The sequence below is a fragment of the Microcebus murinus genome, chromosome 8, assembly GCF_040939455.1.
Source record: "Microcebus murinus isolate Inina chromosome 8, M.murinus_Inina_mat1.0, whole genome shotgun sequence".
Lineage (NCBI taxonomy): Eukaryota > Metazoa > Chordata > Mammalia > Primates > Cheirogaleidae > Microcebus > Microcebus murinus.
The window spans coordinates 40,645,830-40,659,827 of record NC_134111.1 but is presented as its reverse complement, the minus strand read 5'-3'; the positions used below and the strand labels follow the sequence as shown (position 1 = coordinate 40,659,827).

General features: G+C 36.7%; 1 long non-coding RNA gene across 1 annotated transcript in view; it reads right to left on the bottom strand.

The window, feature by feature from the left end:
* Positions 1–9,206: 9,206 nt before the first annotated feature.
* The window catches only part of LOC105855034 (uncharacterized), a 46,030-nt gene continuing 41,238 nt past the window's right edge, over positions 9,207–13,998 (bottom strand). Inside the window, exon 3 of the long non-coding RNA XR_012920497.1 lies at positions 9,207–9,773. This is a non-coding gene — a long non-coding RNA (uncharacterized LOC105855034). The remainder of the gene's footprint in view (positions 9,774–13,998) is intronic.

Here is a 13,998-nt window from a genome sequence, read left to right as displayed (position 1 = left end):
TTCATGTACTATGTACTCTTATTAGACTATCTTCTTTAATTCACCATTGTATTTGCGAGATTCATTCATGCTGTGTGTGGTAGGAACTTGTTCATTTTCAGTGCTATATGTCATGTCATTTTACAAATACACCACGATTTATTTACCCAGCCTATTTTTGATGGACAGTTGATTTATTTCTCACTTAGTGCTATTATGAATTGGGTATGAACAATCTTGTACAGTTTTTTTGGTGAACATATATATGCACTTCTGTTATACGTAGAACCAGGGATGGAATTGCTGGGTCAGTATTAGTAAATACTGCCAAATGGTTTTCCAAGATAGTTATACCAATTTACATTCTCACCACCAATTACTTCAAAACCTCATCTGGATGTATAGTACATATCATTATGGGTTTAATTTGCATTTCCCAAAAGTTCAGTGAAGTTGAGCTCCTTTTCGTGGATCAGTATTTATGACAATTCAGATTACCTACCTTTATGAAGCACCTATATATTAATAAGTCGTTTGTCCATTTTCAATTAGGCTGCCTGTATTTTACTTAAAGAAACTGCTACATTTTTGGAAGAAATTCTACTTGGTTCTATTGAACTGTGCATTTTGTGTATTATTGGATTTGATTTACTGTTTTGTTCAGGATTTTTGCTTCTAAATTCATGAAAGAAATTGGCTCATAATTTTCTATTCTTGTAAACTTCTTTTTGGGCTTCAGTAGCAGGTTTATATTGGTTTCATGAAACAAGTTGGGAAATATTTCTTTTTTATGTACTCTGGAAGAGTTTATGTAAAGTTGGTATTATTTCTTCATTAAATGTTTAGAGTAATTCATCAGTGAAGTGATATAAGCCTGGCATTTTCTTTGTGAAAACATTTTTAATAATGAGTGGTGGCACATGCCTGTAGTCCCAGCTACTCGGGAGCCTGAGGCAGGTGGATTGTTTGAGCCCTGGAGTTTGAGGTTGCTGTGAGCTACGATGATGCCACTACACTCTAGCTTGGGGCAACAGAGTGAGACTCTGTCTCAAAAAAAAAAAAAAAAAAAAAAAAGTTTTTAATAATGGATTTGATTTCTTTGGTAAAATAAAAAGGATCTTAATAATAAAGTTAATTGTTAGAATTTTTTGTATCTTCTTTGTATCTTCTTTGTCAATTTCCTCTAAATTGCCGAATACATTGGTATAAAATTGTCTAAGACATCTTGGTTTTATTTCTTTTTGTGTTTGAGTTTTTTCTTGTTATTGTTTTGTTTTTGTTTTTGTTTTTGGCTCAGCCTCCCAAGTAGTTGGGACTATAGGCACATGCCACCATGGTTAGCTAGTTTTTTGTTTATTTGTTTTTTAATAGAAACAGAGTCTCACTATGTTGCTCAGGCTGGTCTTGAACTCCTGGGCTCAAGTGATCCTCCCACCTCAGCCTCCCAAAGTGCTAGGGTTACAGGCATGAGCCACTGTTTGGCCAGTTTTATTTCTTTAATATATACACAATCTATACTGATGCTCAGTTTCCATTTCTGATATTAGTAATGTGTATCTTCTCTTTTTCTTGAGCAGTCTTGCTCATGAGGTTTATTGATTTTAATATTTTGAAAGACCCAAATTTTAGATTTGTTGATTTTTTTCTGGTGTAATTTTCTTTTCTATTTCATTGATACTTGTTTTATCTTTATTATTTTCTTTCTTCTATTTGTGATTGCTGTTCTTTTTATAGTTTCTCAAAATGAAAGCTTAGATTATTCCTTTACTGTCTTCTTTCCTATTATGTGCCTTTAAGCACTTTAGTTGCATTGCACAAGTCTTAATAAATTGTATCTTCTTTATCAGTCAGTACACAATATTTTCTAATTTCTGTGTGTGGTTAAACTTAGAAGTACATTGCTTAATTTTCAAAAAGTTGGAAATTTTCTAGTTAATTGATTTCTAACTCAATTCCACCATGGTCAGAAAACATATTCTGAATGATAGAATATTTAAAATTTATTGAGGCTTGTTTTATGACCTGGCATATGGACAATTTTGGCAAATGTTCCATTTTCACTTGAAAATATTAGTATTCTGACATTGTTGGGTGCATTGTTCTATAAATATAAATTAGCTCAAGTTGGTTAATTTTATTATTCAGATCTTTTATAACCTTACTGATTATTTTGTCTATCCTATCACCTATTAAGAAAGATGAGTTAAAGTCCCCAACTATGATTCTGGATCTGTCTGTTTCTTCTTTTATTTTCATTAATTTTTGCGTTATACATTTTATTTTATTTTATTTGTTTTTTTATTATTATTTTAGCATATTATGGGGGTGCAAGTGTTAAGGTTACTTATATTGCCCACGCCTCCCTCCCCCCTCGAGTAAGAGCTTCAAGCATGTCCATCCCCCAAACACTGCACATCTTACTCGTTGTGGTTGTATATACCCATCCCCTTCTTCCCCCCCCCACCCTCCCGACACCCGATAAATGTTACTCCTATATGTCCACTTAAATGTTGATCTGTTAATACCAATTTGCTGGTGAGTACATGTGGTGCTGGTTTTTCCATTCTTGAGATACTTCACTTAGTAGAATGGGTTCCAGCTGTATCCAGGACTATACAAGAGGTGCTATTTCACCATTGTTTCTTAAAGCTGAGTAGTACTCCATGGTATACATATACCACATTTTATTAATCCACTTATGAATTGGTGAGCACTTGGGTTGTTTCCACAGCTTTGCGATCGTGAATTGTGCTGCTATAAACATTCGAGTGCAGGTGTCTTTTTCATAAAGTGACTTTTGAGCTTTTGGGTAGATGCCCAGTAGTGCTTTGTACATTTTAAACTATGTTACTAGGTGGCTACAAATTTAGAATTGTGGTATCTTCCTGGTGCATTTACCCCATTATCATTATGAATATCTCTTTTAGTCTGTTTTAACATTTTTACCCTAAAGTCTAGTTTGTCTGCAACTTGTACCTTTCTTTGCTTAGTATTTACATGATCTATCTTTTTCCATGCTTTTAATTTTAATTGTTCTGTGTCCTTACATTTAAGGCATGACATTTTTAATTAGAATATTATTGTTTTATTTTTTAATCAAGTTTTAATTTTTAATGGCAATATACAATCCATGTTTATTTAATTGTAATAAGTTGAGGCTTATAGTTACCATTTTTCTTTTTGTTTTCTATAGTACTCACCTGTTTTATCCTTCTTTTTCTCTTTGTTCTTATATTCTTTTCAATTAATCAAAACTATTTGTCATGATTTCATTCTTCAATGCATTACCTTGTATTTACACTTGCTTCTAATATTCTTTCAGCATGCATCCTTGACTTATTACAACAACATCAAATTATTTCTTTTACGAATTCCCTGAGAACACTAGACTTTAGAACACTTTAACTCCACATAGTCCTTCCCACCTCCTGCATAATTTTTATTATGCATTTTATTTCTATATATATTATAAACTCATTAGATATTATTAATAATATTTATGGTTTTTACAATCAAAATTTATTTATATTTAATCACATATTTACCAGTTCTGATCTTCATTCCTTATTGTGTTTCTGTTTTTCCATCTGGAGTGATTTTTCTTCTGAATGAAATACTTCCTTTAGGTTTTTTTAGTGGAGATCCTCTACCAAAAAATTTTTTAGTTTGTGCATCTCTAAAGATATCTTTATTTCACCTTATTTTTGAAGAATGTTTTTACTGGGCATGGAATTCTAGGTTGGCAGATACTTTTTTTCTCATCACTTTAGAGATGTCATTCTATTGTCTCCTGGCTTTCGTCATTTCTGCAAAATGTCAGGTTCTAATTCTTTTTGTTGTTCCTTTGAAGATAATGAACCTATTTTGGCTGCTTTAAATTTTTTCTCATTGTCTTTAGTTTTCAGCAGTTCTTACTGTCATATGAGTTGAATGTTTTTCTTTTATTTATCTTGTTTGGATTTGAGACACTTCTTAAATCTGTGGTTTATCAGTTTAGGAAATTTTTTTACTAAGATATATTCAAATGTTGCTTTCATCTTTCTTTATGTATTTAATTGATATATATAATAGAAATTTTTACTGTTTTCCATGTGTCTCTAGTGCCCTTTCTATGTTTTCAATTCTTTTTTTCTGTGCTGCAATTTTAAATATTTTTCTATTGGCCAATCTTATGCACTAATCATGTCTTCTGCTGAATCAATTTTTCTGTGAAAAACCATCTATTGAGTTCTTAATTTTTTTTTATTCCTAAAATTTACTTTTAATTCCTTTTTAATAGATTCCAATTCTTTCATAAAAATTTTTAATCTTATTTTCTATTCTCTTTACCTTTTATCTATTTTCTTTAGCATCCTAATCATATTAATTGTTATGATCCTTGTATGCTAACACCAATATCTCTTATCACCTATAGGTATGTTTCTGTCATGTGTTTTTTCTCTTATTTTTGGTTATATGATTCTATCTATTGGCATAGCTGCTAAAAAAAAAATCAAAATATTTTACCCCAAAATATATTTCTTTGACATATTTCCAGATGACTGTTAAAAAGCCAGCAAACAAAAGTAGCCCTGCAAAGCTATCTTTTGTGGGGGAAATTTGCATCTGTAGAGAATCTACACTGATGTAGCCAGGCTTTCCCTTGTCCAGATCTAGGAAAGATTAACTGTGAGTCTGACACCTTAAAGATCTGAAAGAAACATTTACCATCTATTCTCTACGAAGGGCTTCTACCTGTGAGATTTCAACTATTTAACAAGACCACATTTGCTAGCCTGGCCTCCTCTTCGCTCTGTCACCTGTCTTGCCACTATGATGCAGTTCACCACCATAACCTGTTTTTGGCCGTACTCTGAGCCCCCATTCTTTCTTTAACTTCAAGATGGTCATAAGCTTCTGCACCCCATTGGGTGGTGGGGTGATCACTCTGTGTACATGTCAATAAATTTGTATGCCTTTTCTCCAATTAATCTGCCATTTGTGATTTGATTTTTTTCAGTGAAACTTCAGAGGGCAGAGGGGAAGTGTTTCCCTTGACCTCTATACCAGCAATTTTTTAGTGGACTACTAGACTATATATATGTACCAATGGACACACACAAAGAAACACTGTGGGAGCTCCATATGATGTTAACTCAATCCAGAAAGAGTACATCTTTCCTCTGCAGAGAACTGACCAACCTAATCTGATCAGGAAGTGAACTGACTCAAAGGTGACTGCAATTTTGGTATTACTAAGTCTGTCTCTGGTTTACTTCACTCTGGCTAGGTACTGAACTTCAATCCTTACATTTGGGCATGGCAAGACTGCTGAGAACTTTTCTCTGGTTTTTGTAGGCTTTCTGCTTAGCTTCTCAGCCTTCTGAGCTACAGCTTTAGGTGTCTAGCAAATGTCTTATGCTATATGTATTGACTATCTGTCCATCTCAGTTTTTTGCCCTTCTTAGCCACCCCACCATCCCCTCTCCCCACTGCATAAATCTCTGCTGGTTTTTCTGTCCCCCAGCAGCAGCCCTCCCTCTGGGAGGCATATTTCAGATTCTCAGACTCTTTACCCATGCCCAGATTCAGCAAAGCCCCCAGAGGGGAACATGAGATGCAGGCTATTGGCTGAAATCTCTGAGGTTTCCCCATTTTTAGAATATTTCTCCTTCCTCCAAGTCCTGGTTGTTCCATCAGCCTTCCAATGCCTTGAAACTAATTGTTTTATTTTGTCTTATATAGCTTTTCTAGTTGTTTTGGGCTAGAGAGTGGTCTGCTGAAAACTACTTTAACATCACCAGAAGCAAAAATTCATACTATTTTAAAAATGGGTTCTGGGGAACCCTTTCCATGGAACAAAAGAAGAGCTATTGGAAGATGCATCCTTTGGGGGGTTTCTAGGTGATGTTTTGCCTCAGTGTATCCAGGAGTCAGAATAATTGGTTATAACCATAACTCTTCATTAACCTACTGAAAAACATAGACTAGCCATTCAACTTTCACCACTTAAAAAGCGAGGACATTATCTACTCTTCTTACTTGACAGAATTGTCATGAGAAACAAATGCTTATTTAAGAATTTTGGAAAGGTCAATGTGATGCATCTTATGAATATAGTCAGTTATTTCTACATTATCAAATATGTGTTTGTTTCTCTATTTGTTTATGGGATGGATGTCTTTCTCCCCCACCTAGAGTGAAAACACATTAAAAACCGAGCTTCTATCTTCTATCTCCATCTTATTTCTTGGAGTTTCTAGTTTTGTGTAATTCAAAAAATAGGCATTTTTTAAATGTTTTGCTAAAAAAATGCTATCTTACCCTGTGTCTGTATATGTTAAAGTACTCTGAGGTGCGGGTTATCAGCCTTGCTATGATCTGAATGTGTGTGCCCCCCACCAAAGTTCATATGTCGAAATCCTGACTCCCCCCAAGTGATGGCATTGGAAGGTGGGGCCTTTGGTAGAAGATTGGGTCATGAGGGCAGATCTCTGCCCTCATGATTGGGATCAGTGCCCTTATAAAAGAGACCCCAGAGAGTGAGCTTGCCCCTTCTACCATGGGAGGACACAATGAGAAAATGTCATCCATGAGTCAGAAAGCAGGCCTCCAGCAGCCTTCCAGCCTTCAGAACTATAAGAAATAAATTTCAGTGTTTATAAGCTGTGGTATTGTGCTATTGCACCCCAAATGGACTAAGACGAGCCTCATTTTGATTTTTATCAATCCATGTTGGTAAACCCCAGCTTTAAGATTTGTAATGTTATGTAATGACTAATTTAGAGAACAAATTTTGATAATTAGCTTTTTCTCTTTCATCCTTTCAGTTAATAAAGTGTTAGGATAAAGAACTTCCAACTGTGTGAAAGAGCAGATGACTTCACTTGCTGATAATCATTAGACCCAACTTCTTTTTACAGTAATTACTAGTATGTGGTAGAAATGGATCACTTCTCATAAAGATGGACACTTAAGGCAAAATGTTTCTGTGTACCCAGCCACTCCCCACCCCTCTGACCCTTCTTTTATCCAAAAGCAAAAGGAATCAGTTGCTTATTTTAAGGTAGTCTTGAAAATCATTTAGGCATAATTAAAGCTTGCAATATCCTGTAAGCAAGTATTCTAATATTTCTGCCAAGAATTGAATTTGCTAGGCATGACACATTTATTGCTGGCAGTAGATGTACCAAAACCTACCAACACCAGGGAATTAATAAATACCACAGCCCTCCTATGGAGCAAGTTGCATGAATATTTAATAGGAAATGCATGATGAATTTCTTGCATGATTATGCAGAAAAACATTTGGGAATGGTTGCAGCTGTTACATGAACTAGCTCAGTCTCTTTCCCCCATCTCTTTCAATCTTTATCAATCTCAGTATTGTAGTCTAACTTCAGCAGTAAGCTATCTCCAATGATGAGTATTGCAGACACCTGTCACCATTTTAGGGCATGCGTGACTCTGTACATATGCTATCTGTGTTTGTGTACCTTACAACTTTCAGCAGTGCGTTCTGAGGGAACAACTGAGAGGCTATTAGAAAATAGAAGGGCCAGCAGGGAAATCCAAGTCAAAAGAGAAGGTGAAAGAAGCTAAAAGGTAACAACTGCCACTTTTATGGATGTGTCAAATTTTCTCTGATGACATCTGTACATCTCTACCTAAACCCTGTGAAAATATATTCCAGTCTACATTTGGTGGAGTGTTTTTTGCACAGTCTTGATATTTTTTAGTATTACTAGGATTTTTTTCTTCTCTTGTGTATATGTATATTCTTTACCCTGCCTTTCAAAGTATGCACTTGTTCAGCAGGTGAAATATTTCTTTAACATTTTTTAAAATTTTGGCACATTCTTAAGGTTGAAAGATCATGAGACAAAAGGAATTTTTTAAATCAAGAGTTAGAAATAAAAAGACCATTCGTCAAAATTGAACAGTGAGGTCAGATCAACATGTTTTGAAAGCCAGTCAGGTTGGGTCCTCCAGAGCTTTAAAGGATATGTCTCTGAAACAATCTCTGGTTCCATTCAAATGTCCCAGTGCATAGTAGAGCTTCAGCATCATGTTCCCAGGAAGTGGGGATTCTAGAAAAGCCTCAAACTCTAGAATCTCCACAGACAGAACACAATGTGATCAAATCACTGCAGAGGGCTCCAACATGCTCAGTTTTTTTTTTTTTCTTTTCTTTTTTTTTTTTTTTTATTTCGACATATTATGGGGGTACAGATTTTAAGGTTTCAATAAATGCCCTTTTCCCCCCCTCCCCCCACAAGTCTGAGTTTCCAGCATGACCATCCCCCAGATGGTGCACATCTCACTCATTATGGATGTATATACCCGCCCCTCCTCCCCCCTCCCACCTGCCCAATACCCTATTACTGTAGTACCTATGTGTCCACTTAGGTGCTACTCAGTTAATACCAGTTTGCTGGTGAGTATATGTGGTGCTTGTTTTTCCATTCTTGGGAAACTTCAATTAGTAGTATGGGTTCCAGCTCTAACCAGGAATATATAAGATGTGCTATATCACTGTTGTTTCTTAGAACTGAATAGTACTCCATGGTATACATATACCACATTTTATTAATCCATTCTTGGATTGATGGGCACTTGGGCTGTTTCCACAGCCTTGCAATTATGAATTGTGCTGCTATAAACATTCGAGTGCAGGTGTCTTTTTTGTAGAGTGTCATTGGATCTTTTGGGTAGATGCCCAGTAATGGGATTGCTGGATCAAATGGTAGATTCACTTGTATCGCTTTAAGGTATCTCCATATTGCTTTCCACAGAGGTTGAACTAGTTTGCAGTCCCACCAGCAGTGTAGGAGTGTTCCTCTCTCTCCGCATCCACGCCAGCATTTGTTATTTGGAGACTTTTTGATAAAGGCCATTCTCACTGGAGTTAAGTGATATCTCATTGTGGTTTTGATTTGCATTTCCCTGATTATTAGAGATGTTGAGCATTTTTTCATATGTTTGTTGGCCATTCTTCTGTCTTTTTTAGAAAAGTTTCTGTTCAAGTCTTTTGCCCACTTTTTAATAGGGTTATTTGATTTTTTCTTGCTGATTTTCATGAGTTCTAAGTATATTCTAGTTATCAGCCCCTTATCAATGCGTAGGATGCAAAAATTTTCTCCCATTCTGTAGGTTGTCTGTTTACTTTCATGACTATTTCTTTGGCTGTGCAGAAGCTTTGTAGTTTGATCATGTCCCATTTATTTATTTTTGTTGCTGCTGTGATTGCCTTTGGGGACTTCTTCATAAACTCTTTGCCTAGGCTGATGTCTAGGAGAATGTTTCCAACATTTTCCTCTAGAATTCTAATAGTTTCATACCTTAGGTTTAAGTCTGTTATCCAATGTGAGTTGATTTTTGTGAGAGGTGAATGGTGTGGGTCCTGCTTCAGCTTTCTACAAGTGGCTATACAGTTTTCCCAGCACCATTTATTAAAAAGAGATGCTCAGTTTTTGACAATGGCCTGTGACCATCTAATGAATGGCAGGTGACACAATGTCTACGCCCTCTAAAGCAATTTAGTGCTTACTAAACAGCATTAACGAGTTGGCATCCTTTAAATTACCAAGTGGTAATTATATTCTTAGCTTCAAAACAAGAAGAAAATCCTCCTTCATTACACATTTGCCCCCCAAGTGTGGCAGCGAGGTGAGTCGTACCTCCTAAAATGGCAGCTTTCTTTACTGACCTCACATCTTGGGGGTTATTTTTGGTAAGAACCCTTGGTCAACTCTGACAGAGACTCTGCAATCATGGGAAAAAAAATGCATCTTCTCCGAATCAAATGTATCACTCTGGAAAAAAGTTTAGACAAAAGAGAGGGTAAAGTTAAGATGCCACCAAAGCTTAAAGATATATACTCCAGTTAAAAATAAATCATGGACAATACTAGAAAGTAACTTTCTTTTCCAAAAGTTAAAATGTCACAGAGAAACAAGACAGTTTATGTCTTGCCTTCCCTGACAGTTTCCCAGTGGAATCCAAATGTCTGACATGAAAGCATTCTTTGACAAGCCCACCAAAAAAGGAAATAGGAGTGTTTCCCACTATTGAGGACATCCAGTGCTGTGCTCCAAAGCCCTTACAAACACAAGGCACACAAATATCCCTGAGCCATGCAAAGAACATTACCATGTGAGGGAACGAATGTCCATCCTTACCCATCACAGAATCTCATCAGCAACATAGTGCCTTGGGGATAAAACGTAATGGGAAATACTCTCACACACCCTCCTCCTTCCATCTTGCCAAAGTCTAAAATTACAACTAAGTTCTTGTGCAAAAAATTAAAAAGGACAACTCATCATATGCTAGAATTAACCGAAATGCTTTATTTTGGAGCATCTATCTTTGGCACATTTAGAATACTTTTATACAGGAAGAAATATGTACATTCAAGAAGGAAGAGCCAGAGGACCTTTTGCTGTGCTACACAGAGACAAGTGAAACACAGATCAATCTGACCATTAGAATATTATCTCTATTGTTAAAACATAAATTTTGGTCATGATGACAACTTAGTATAAGCCTCAATTAGAGTATGATCAGGGGAGTGGTAGAGGAGAAAATTCCAGTTTTAATGGTCCCGAAAGACCTTTTTCTTAACCCAGAATTACCAGCTACAGTTAATTAAAATGGCCAAAATACTTACACTAACTCACAATGGAAAAAATGTTGTAAGGAAATTGTCTTTGCTTCTTTTTGCATCTTGCAGGTTAGAGTTCAATGCTACCTCTCACAAGAATGAAAATAAGAAAATTTTCTTTCTAAATGAATAATACGGCTTAGAGCTAATCTGCAATATTTTAAATTTTATATTTGGAAACTGACCTGACCCAACTCAGACTTGCTCTAAAGGAGTTTGATTCAACCATCCATTGGGAAGGAGCCAGAGCACCCCCACCAGCTTCCTGTTGCCTGGATCTTTTATTACATTGGCTCATTAAAACTCCTTGTTTGTATTTGCATTTTACTCTTGGGCAATTTTACAACATAGAATAGTGATAAGTTTGCAGACTGATCCTACTCATTATGTTTAATCATGACTGCAATAAGAGAGACCATCGTATCATGCCTCTATCTCAAAGACACTGCAGTGATTTTAAAATAGAATCAGTACCTTACAATAGCCTTGGCACATGCTTTCTCTGTCTCTGTCTTTTTTCAAGATAAGTGTTTGAAACATAAAATAAAAGGCATACAATCAACTTGGAGAGGTACCCGTTTTTAATCAGAATGTATGATTAAAACTAGGAAAAAGCCTTGCCTGAAAGCAAATGTGTGAAGAGAGGGAAAGAGAAAGAGAGAGAATAGATGAATATCATTAAAGGGTCAGCAGATCTTCTGTGGCTGCCCCACACATCCATCCCAGTGTGGCCCAAGAGGACCCTCCTGTTGTCTCAGGTTGGTCCCCTGCATATTCAGGGTTATATTATAGCTTAACAGAGCCAGGGCTCCAGTTTCTAGCATCAGTTACTAATTTTCTTATATTAATGAAAGACACACATCAACTCCTTGGAATTCCCAAAAGCAGCATCAGTTTTGTCACTCATTGCAGAACTGTTAGGGTGGTGGAGGGGGAGAGGAGTGATTCCAATACCTACAGTTGGGACAGGGCTCTTTGCCTCCCTGAGTGGTCTCTAACCGAAAACATTTGAGACTTGCCCCTCCTAGCCATAAGTTCTCATGAATTTTAAGAAATTGGAAGCTCTCAGAAGCTTGATGAAATAATAGAACTCTGGAGGAACTCAGGCCTAGGAGACAGGAGGAAGAAAGCCTGGCTTAAACTTCAAACCCCAGCAGAAGGGAATTTGAGACATATCCATTTGATCTTCTGTCTCAACCTGACAAGATATTCCTCTTCAGGGCCAAATGTACTCCTACTGGCTTCTCCAACAACTGATACCTTATGCATGAGAACATTCTAATGAATCTGATATGCACAAATATAATAAATTGGTTTTTCCATTAAACATAATTTCTTAAACAACCAGAGGACTTTAGGATACTGAAAATTCCCCCCAAATTTTGGGGAAATCACCACAGGGGAGGATTTGGGAATTTTTCCTCTCCTGAAACTCATTGAGAGCCTTTCTAAATCTAGTTACCAATGCATAAAAATCAAATTTGCTCAATAGAATGTATTCTATGGATAAAAACAGAAACGACACAAAGGGGTTGAAGACCCCATTACACACAATATTTCAACTTGTGCACACTCAAAGCACACATGCTCGGCAGATACTTTGCTAATATTATTTGCTGCAAAACACGAGCCAGGCAGGAAGCCTATGCACAATGAATTGATTTCCAAGTCTTATTTGTGGCTGATTTGAGGTTAGAGAGCATTTCTGTGCTGGGTGGAGTGGTAAAATGAATGTTTATTGTTTAGGATTTAAAAGGCCCATTATCATGCAGGCTCAGTAAGGTTCTGCCACGCAAAACTGAATGCCAGGCCAGCAGGCAACTGATTCAAGTGACAAGAGGTGAGCTGCAACAGCCCTTCCATGTTAATAAAACATGTCCCAGCACTCAGAAGGAACCCTAACACAGTAGGAGAGCAGATAGAATTTATTAATCAGAACTGCTGTTAATTCTAATTATAGACTTCCCCCCAAGTTAAAAAATAAATGGATGCCTTGGCAATAAAGCAATGTTTTGTATATTGAATCCTATATTTCCACTGACTCCTCTTATTATAATTTAAAGTGAGTTTCGATAGAAAAAAAACCTAATCCCATTAATAGGGACTGTGAGATAGCTCCTTATCCAATTTCTTGCTTTTAACCTTGTAATCTTTAGTTCTGGCTCACGCACTTGTCCAGGAGTCAGGAACAGTGACGTCTGCTTCTGGTTCTGCCAGTCATTAGAGGAGAGACCTTAAGTCAGTCAATTTCCTCTTCTGCCCAAGTGAAGGTGTTGGACTAGATCAGTTCATGGTAACTGTTGGGAATCTCATAAAAGCTATGGACACTTTCCTTGGAAAAATGTATGTACACACATACACAGGACCTGTGGCATACAATTTCAGGAATAAATCAACAGCAGCCTATTCAAGAATCTCAAGTTTAAAACCCTTGAACCAGACCATCTAAAGTAATTTGAGCTTCAAAACAGTCTATGATATGATTTCTTGACCAGCTTCCACATGGAGATAATGGATTATAGACATTAGACTTAGGTGCATTCCCAGGCCTATTCTTGATTGACCAAGATGGCCGTGTTCCCCTGCCTCAGGTCAGCTGCTTCTACACAGCATGGGCAGAGAGAGATTTTGCTTTAGGTAACACACATTCTGGTACATCCAATCTGTACCACCATAAGATAAGGGACACCTGCCTGTATGAATAGGACAGAACTTCAAAAGATGCAAGGGCAGGAAGATTGCATTTAATAGAGCCCTAAGGAATGATGTCACTATGAAGTGATGTCACAGCGGCTCTAGGTGTAGTAGTACAGTGTTACATTGCACAACTTTCCATCTCCATAGAGTGTTTGTACCGGTCTATGCTGTGGAGTTCTTGCTACCACCATTTTGAAACATTAAAAAAAATTGACATTATACCTAAAAAATTACTCTTTGAAAAATATTATGTAATATATTTAAAGCCCTCATGCTCATCCCTGACACTCACCTCATCCTTGATACTGTAATCCCAACTCTCAATTTACCCTTAGATACAACCTGTCATCGGTGAGGATCTGTGGAGGTGGAGAAAGAGTCAGGGTGAAGATGAGTATCAAGGGAAATGAGGGTCAGGGACAGCACTGGTATTCGTAGCTAAGGACTTTCTGTTTCAAGATCACTGAATCAAAAAAAAAAAAAAAATCACTGAATCCATATACTTCTCTCTCACTACTCTTACCAAAATTTGAATCCCAAGAAGTGTTTTTAATCTCTGTGAAGTTCATATACATGGAAAGAGACCTTTACCCTACCCCCCACAAAAACAACAGAACCTTGAGGGAATCAACCCAGAATTACTGTGGGAAGTTTGATTTACCTAGTAATGATACACT